Genomic DNA, 8,011 nt, shown 5'->3' on the forward strand with positions numbered 1-8,011 from the left:
TAGGTCTAGGTCATGAGCTGTCTGGTGGTAATGAGGCTCCCATCATTGGTGGTAGGTGAAGCACAGAGAACCCCAGGCTCAATGTGGCAGTATAGCTATTAAAACTTTTGCCGGCCAGGCATCGTGGCTCATGCCTGTAATCCCAGCATTTTTGGAGGCTGAAGTGGGAGGATCACTTGAGCCCCAGGGTTCTGGACCAGCCTGGGCAACATGGAAATACCTCATCCCTACAAAAAATACAAAAATTAGCCAGGCATGGTGGCACATGCCTGTAGTCCCAGCCACTCGGGGAGCTGAGGCAGAAGGATCACTTTAGTTTGGGAGGTCAAGGCTGCAGTGAGCAGTGACCGTGCCGCTGCACTCCAACCTGGACAACAGAGTGAGACCCTGTCTCAAGAAACCTCACAAAAACACACAAAAAAACTTTTGACAGTAGTGAACTTGGATGGCACAAACATGGAAGAGAATGTGATAGCTCATGAAATGTTTAGGCTTTTGAGAAATACGGCAGAAATGGGAACTTTAAGGACAGTGGAATTTGGTGGCTGTAATTAAACTCTGCTCTGAAAAAAGATAATGAAAAACTGAGACTAACCGGCAATTAAAATCTAAGTATAAAATCCAGACAGTCTCTTTGGTAGCATATGAAGAGGCTTTTATTTCCTTCAGGAGGAGAAAGAGCTAAGGACCAGGCTCAGGATTTAAGTAGAAGAGTTGCTGAGCTCCAAGGAAGGCTAAAGTCTCAACCGAGGCTGGTCTACTATTACAAAGTTATGGCCTTAGTTGGGAAAGAACAACCTTTGAGATACAGGATAGGGACATCTGGGTTGATGCATCCAAAAATCTTGAATCCTGAGTTTCACCTGAACCTTGTGAACCTGAGGAAGTGGCCCGTATCTCTCTATCAAGAATGGTGTTCCCTTCTGGTTTAAAGATATCAAGGTTTCTCCCTGCAGGACATGTGCTCCTTCCTGGTAGGATCTCCCCTCTCCTTTCTTTTGTCCACTAGGTCAATGATTAGGGCTAAATCATAACATAAGCTGAGGACTTGCTGGGTCTTCCCAGAGAGGGAAGGGGCTATGCCTCCCAAAGAACTGCAGGACCTAGCCAACTTGTACCAGCAAGACCCAGGAGAGGACTGGATTCTAAGGATGTGGGACTGACGAGGGCAGATCATACATTTGATAAAAGAGAGTTTATCGATATGGGAGTTCTTCCCTGGGATAAAGGGTTTAACACTCCCAGGGAACGGTACAAACACATTGGTAGGATGGCTCTTGGAAGCATGAAAATGTGGTGGGCAACACTAATTGAGGCCAAAATGACAAAATTTTTGTGGCAGATGGTGGAAGAAGGAATTAAGAGGCTCAGTGAAGTAAGCACGTGAGAGAGTTTATACTGTAAGGGTGAAAAATCTACAAGATGACTATGTTCTACAGAAGGGCCGGGAAGGCACATCATTCACCGCTCCAATAAGGAATGTGCTGGAGAGGCGGGCACCAGCATTGCTAAAAAGCTCAGTGGTGTGGCTCCCCTGTATCCCAGGCCTGACAATAGAGAGACGCTGTTACAGAACTGAGCTCACAGATAACAACGGGGATCATAGGAACCCAAAACCATAAGAGGCCAGGTGGCAGCATTACCTGTCAGAAGCCAGGTAGGTACAACTATTGTAATGAGCAATAAGGTCAAATGGCATTCCTATGTCAAATGGCATCCAAGAGGGCCTGACCCATAGATGGTTATGAAGATAGTTAATAGAACTCAGTGTTCAAAAGGGCAATATAGGTGGCCAGTCAATGAAAGTACTGCTTAAGAGAAATCATGGGAGGATGACCAGGAGACTAAGAGATGTTGCCACAATAAAATTCATGATCCCTTGCCCAATTTTTGGAACTGAGTTAGTCTTTCAACCAGGAACCCATTGATTGAAGGAGAGTTCATGTCCCAAGGAGGAAGTATCCTGAGACACCATTGTAAGTCTGTTCATAAATGAGTCTCCCAGTCCTTCCCCAAAGGAATATATGACTGTATATTCTGAAACTTCATGTTGTGGGAAGGGGAAGACCCAAACATTTTTGAGAACTTCTGGGCTCAGGGTGAGAGACTTTAGGACACTGAAGACCTAAATCATCATCATAGGCCCCCTCTTAGAGTGGGGGTGTAGGGAGGGAAAGTAATGAATAAAGTCCTGGCTCAGGTCTGGTTCACGATGGGTTCATTGGATCTGCAGACCCACCTGGTGGTCATTTCCCTGGTTCCTGGAAGTATAACTGGAGTAAATATATTTGGTAGTTAGCACAACCCCCACAATGGGGAAATTGGCCTGTGGGGTAAGAGGTCAAGCAAAAGTAGTGGGCAAGGTCAAGTGGAAGCCATCAAAGTGGGTTTTTCCCATCTTACTGGCAAGTTAGCAAAGTTAAAAATAATACTGTACTCTAGGGCTGGGGGGAATGGCAGATATTAGCACCACTCGTAAAGATGCAGGGTAGGAGTCTCCATCATATCTACATTTAATACACTAATCTGACACCTGAAGACAGCAGATGAATCCTAAAAGATGATAGCAGACCACTGCAAACTTAACCAACTAGTAGCCCCAATTGCAACTTCTTTTTTGAACGGAATACCATGGCCTTAGATATCTGATATGCGGTCACTGGTCTGGCTAGTGCTTTCCTTTCCAGCCCTATTGGAAAAAAGGATCCAACCCTATTGGAAAAGAGTGCTCTGACTTGGAAAGGACAAGAGTATTCATTTTCAGTTTTGTCCCAGGGCTATGTTAATTCCCCTGTCCTCTGTCATATGATAGTCTGAACTAACTGACCATCCCAAAGAATATCACTTTGGTCCATTATATCAATGAAATCATGTTAATCAGATTGGATGAGCAAAAAATGTTCAGTACTATGGATACCTTGGTAAGACACATGTACTCCTGAGGGTGGGAGATAAACTCTATAAAATTCAGGGATCTATCACATCAGTAACATATTTAGGGGCTCCTGTTTTGGGAGCTGCTGGGATATTCCTTCAAAAGTAAAAGGACAAATGAGTGCCTCATGTACCTCCACCACAAAGAATGAAGCGCAATACACAACTCTTGGTAGGCTACTTCTGGTTGTGGAAGCAGCATATTCCGTATCTGGGAGTGCTGATCTAGTCCATGTAGCTGGTAACATGGAAAGAGGCCAGTTTTGACTACTGCCCAGAGCAGAAAAGGGCTCTGCAGCAGGTACAGGCTTGGTTTACACTGTATGACCAGGAAGACTCTACAGTATTGGAGGTATCAGTGGTAGGAAAAGATGCCTTGTAGAGTTTATGGCAGACCCAATAGGAGAATTATAGTATAGACTGATAGGTTTCTAGAGCAAGGAAATGCCATCTGCAGTGAAAATTATATCCCTTTTGAAAAATAGCTTGTGGGCTCTACTAGAGACTGTGTGCTTAATACATGGTACACTAAGTGATTATGAAGCCAGAATTGCCCCAAATGGGCTGAATTCTGCCAGGTTCATAAGGTTGGGAAGGCCCAAGAACAGCACATAGTAACGTGAAAGTGGTTTCTCCAGGGCTAAGCATGAATAGGACCAGAGGACCCAAAACAGCTGTAGATTCAGGGCACCCAGAGTCCCATGTCACCCACTATGACTGCACCAGTGTCCCTCCCTCAGCTTACTTCTGTGATTGCAAATGGATCCTTTATGACCAGCTTGTAGAAGAGGAAAAAACCCTGAGCTTGGTTTCTGAATGGCTTGACTTGGTATGTGTGTTTAAGCTGAAAATCATGGTGGTTGCACAACAGCCCTTCTTGGGGTGGCCTTGAAAGAAGTAGTGAAGGGGTGTACTCCCAATGGGTAGAGCTTTGAGTGGTACACCTTTATGTGGAAGGAGAGATGGTTCAGAGGTTAGAATATATACTGACTCAACATCAGTGGTGAATGGCTTGGCTGGCTATTCAGGGACCTGGGAGGAGAAAGACTGGACTATCAGAAACAAGAAAGTCTGGGGTAGACATATGTAGATGGACATTATGGGAGTGAGAAAGAAGGGGGAATATTTTTGGTTTTCATGTTAAAGCCTACTAGAGAGCATCCGCCATGGCAGAGGCACTAAACAACCACGTAGACAAAATGACTTGGCCAGTTAATATCAGCCAGCCTCAGTCATCAACTGCCCCAATGCTGCTCCAGTGGGTCATGAATAAAGCAGCCATTGTGGTAGGGATGGAGGCTGGGAGGGAGACAGGAGTTGTGCATGGACACAATAGCACATGAATTTGTGCTTCTCATCCCCAGAACTCTGGGACTTATGATTGAGAGATCTTGGCTCCCAAAGGGGATCATGAATACTTCTGCCAGGGTATGAATCAAGAGTTCCATTGTACTATAAGCTATGACTGCTGCCTGCACACTGCAGGGCTCCTTGAGCCAAGAAATCAGCAGATGAGAAAAGAAGTCACCATCTTGGCAGGGGTAGTTGACTCGGATCATCAGAGAGAGGTAGGGCTACTTCTACACAATGAAGGCAAGGAGCAATGTGGCACCCAGGTGATCCACTTGGATACCTCTTTGAACCCCCTTGCCCACCTCAGACAGTAGATGGACAAGTTCAACTACCCTGGATGGGAGAAGAGCATGGTGACCAGGGACCCAGATTCCCATGAGGGTCTGGGTCATGCCACCAGGTAAGCCAGCGCAAACAACAGATGAGCTGGTTGAGGGTGAGGGGAATCTAAAAGGGGTTGTAACAGGTGAGAAATGATGAGTATTAGTTGCAGTCCAGAGATGAGCTATAGTGGCAGACGCTATCTCATCTCATTAACCTTCCTTTCCTAAGTTTTCTCTAGGAATCCTAGAGGAGTGGAATCTGAGCAATGCAAGGGACAGAGTGGACTGGATATGTGATGCACTTTCAGATCTTCCATTAGGACTGAAGGACAAATTCCTCTTGCTGCTGGGAATGCTGCTGGAAAGGTGGCTCTCCATCTTTTTAGGGGATTGCCTTGGGTGATAAACTTCCTTGACTAAGGGACAGTCTACATCCAATAACTGACCAATGATGGGGCATATAGGTTTGGTCCCCTCACCTCTATTCAGTTAAACTCTGAAGAGCTTTTCCCCAGATCCATAGCTCCCTTGAAGATTGGCTGAGGACTTTGTTGGGATGTACCACAGCTCGCCGTCTCTCAATCTTGCATCTCCCTCTGCCAAATCTTGCTTCCTTTCTCTCCCTTTAACAGGTATTGATCTTGAGCCTATTCTCTAATACACATCTTATATACTAATCTCCATCTCAGAGACTGCTTCCTAAGGAATGCCTTCAAAATGGAATCAAAACCAAAAGGCATGTTTTCGACAGCCAAGTGATTTCTTTGAGGGAAGCAGTGAATCGATTGGTGTTCAGATATGCCCTCTTCAGTTCACAGGGAATGACTTCCTTAATGCAGAACTTCACCAAAGCTCATGCCAATGTACTTTCCCACTTTACATCATGGCTCACGAGATAAGTGTCGACCAAATGAAAATCATCTTCTCTTACAGCATAGATTTTCAGTGATAAATAATGAAGTAAATCATATCTTAGAAACTAGAGTCTTGCAGAAGGTAGTGGTGATGGTTGCATAACATTGCAAATATAATGAATGCCACTGAATTGTATGGTTAAAATGGAAAATTGTGTTATTTATATTTTATATTTGACCACGATTTAAAAAAATCAATAATGTAATATACCAAAAACATGGACTTGTGTACTTAAAGTGGATGAGTTGGATGGTTTGTATCATTCAATTATATCTCAATGAAGTTTTTTTAAATAAAAAAAGAGTCCTGAGGGAGAAAATCATCAACTGTTTTCTTTCATATGAGTTCCACCAGAACTGAATTTTGTCCATATATAAAGTATAATCTCTGCACAGACACAATACTACCTTTCTCCCACATTGCATACCATTGATATTATGCAACATCTACCAATGTTCTTTGATAAAGAAATTTTGTTGGTAGTTCTGATTCTTCTCCAAACATAGTATTTATCATTACCTTTGTAGCTGGTTTCACAAGCTCTTTGGCATAGTGCGGCATATACCTACTTTACGATGCCTCTGTAGTGTTGTGTTTTCCATTACTTTTATCTACAAAGATTCTTCAATTTTGTATTGGGAAGCACTTGTAATACTTGCACTTGTTCCGGCAAAACTTTATTGTTCCTTCAGAGAAGTCACTATACTTTGTTGGAAAATGACACTGAAGCTTTTGTGGCTTCTTGCTGTTATTGAAAAACATTTTTATAGCAGATGTCACCCTGGAGATCTGGGGGCAAACATATTACCGTCCGATACAACCCGATTTTCAGAGTTTTCTGGTCATACTTCCTATTCTTGACTTACAGTCTTACATTTTTGTTAGCTTGTATAAGATAATCACAGTCATGTTCTTACTTCTCCCAGGAAATACTGCTTCACAGCTCTTTGTTGGTCCTTGAACCTGTTCTCTCTTTACAGTCAGATGTTATCGTCTTGAGTTATAATCTCTATGTTACGCTTTTCATCATCATCACTTTGGATCCACTGATACATTTTAGTAAATTAGAGAAAATCACAACATTAACTACTAAAGATACAAATTCAGTAAATGAAAACAGTGACATATGTCATCTGAGACAAAATACACACCATGTAAATGAATGGTTGGCCTAGATGAACTGATGTGTTGCTGGGGTCTCATTTGGAGCAATCATACCCTGGCTTTTTCCACTTCCCCTTCTTCCTTTTTCCCTTTGTTGGTCCTATCTGGACTCCTTACCTACTTCTTTCTCTTCCTTGTTCCTCTGTTTTCTGAGAGTTAAAGAACATTAAAATAGAAAGAGACCTTGGAGATCTTAAAATCTATGATCTCATTTTACAGATGAGGAAACTGAAGTCCAGAGAGATACAATGAACTTCTCCAAGTCAGAGGGACGAGATCTGGCCTCCTGGCTTCTCTGACTCATGGGCCAATGCCACGACTCCAGTAAACTTTCTCCTTCAGATTATCTTTCTGGTTCTCTTGTCATTGACAGTGGTTGAATCCATAGTGGTTAAGAACAAAGGAGACAGGCGTTTAAGGAAGTCAAAATTTCCTCCTTTCCCTCCTTCTCCTTCCTTCCCTCACTCCCTCCTTCCTCCCCTCTCTCCTTCTTTCCTTCCCTCCCTCCTTCTTTCCCTCCCTCCCACTACTGCCGGAATGGCCTGATAATGTCACTCTCTTTTCTACTCTTTGGTGACTCTTAAATCCCTATAGGATAAAGTTCAATCTTCTACCTGGACACGTGACAGTCAAGTCATTTTTGTGTTCTGACTCTTACCCTCCTGTTGAGTCTTATCTTCATCACTCTATGTATTAGCCAGGCTGGTTTATGATATACTAACAAACAGGTCCAAAATCTCAGTGGCCTAACACAACAAAGATTTATTTCATATTTATAAAAAGTCCACTGCAAGTCTGGCTGACTTTCCAGAGGAACTATTCTTTATGTAGTGACTCAGCGATCCAGCCTGCTTTGACCAGACGATTTTTCCATTTTCACCAGATTTCCTCCTTGCCATGGAGGAGGAAGAGACAAGAAGATAGCGCTCAAGTAGGGAATGAACTCTTCTGTGCTTATCCTGAAAAGAATGCCCAATTTTGTCAGCCAGAGTTTATCATCTAACTGCAAGAGGCTGGGAAGTGCCAGGGAATGTTTGGTGAGGACTGTGTTTCTGCCATGGCCCTTCCTTGCAACTGCAGTTCTGGAAATATTTGACTACTTGTCCCCTGAGTACAAACTCTTTTAAGCCTCTATGTCTTTCTGCTGAGGCATTCCACCCTGCCAAACATATACTCTTCTTGCTGACCGGACAGACTTACAAACCCATCTCTCTCCCTTTTTCTTTCTCTCTCTTTCTTTCTTTCTTTTTCTTTCTTTCTTTCTTTCTTTCTTTCTTTCTTTCTTTCTTTCTTTCTTTCTTTCTTTCTTTCTTTCTTTCTTT

Source organism: Piliocolobus tephrosceles, chromosome 11, assembly GCF_002776525.5.
Source record: "Piliocolobus tephrosceles isolate RC106 chromosome 11, ASM277652v3, whole genome shotgun sequence".
NCBI lineage: Eukaryota > Metazoa > Chordata > Mammalia > Primates > Cercopithecidae > Piliocolobus > Piliocolobus tephrosceles.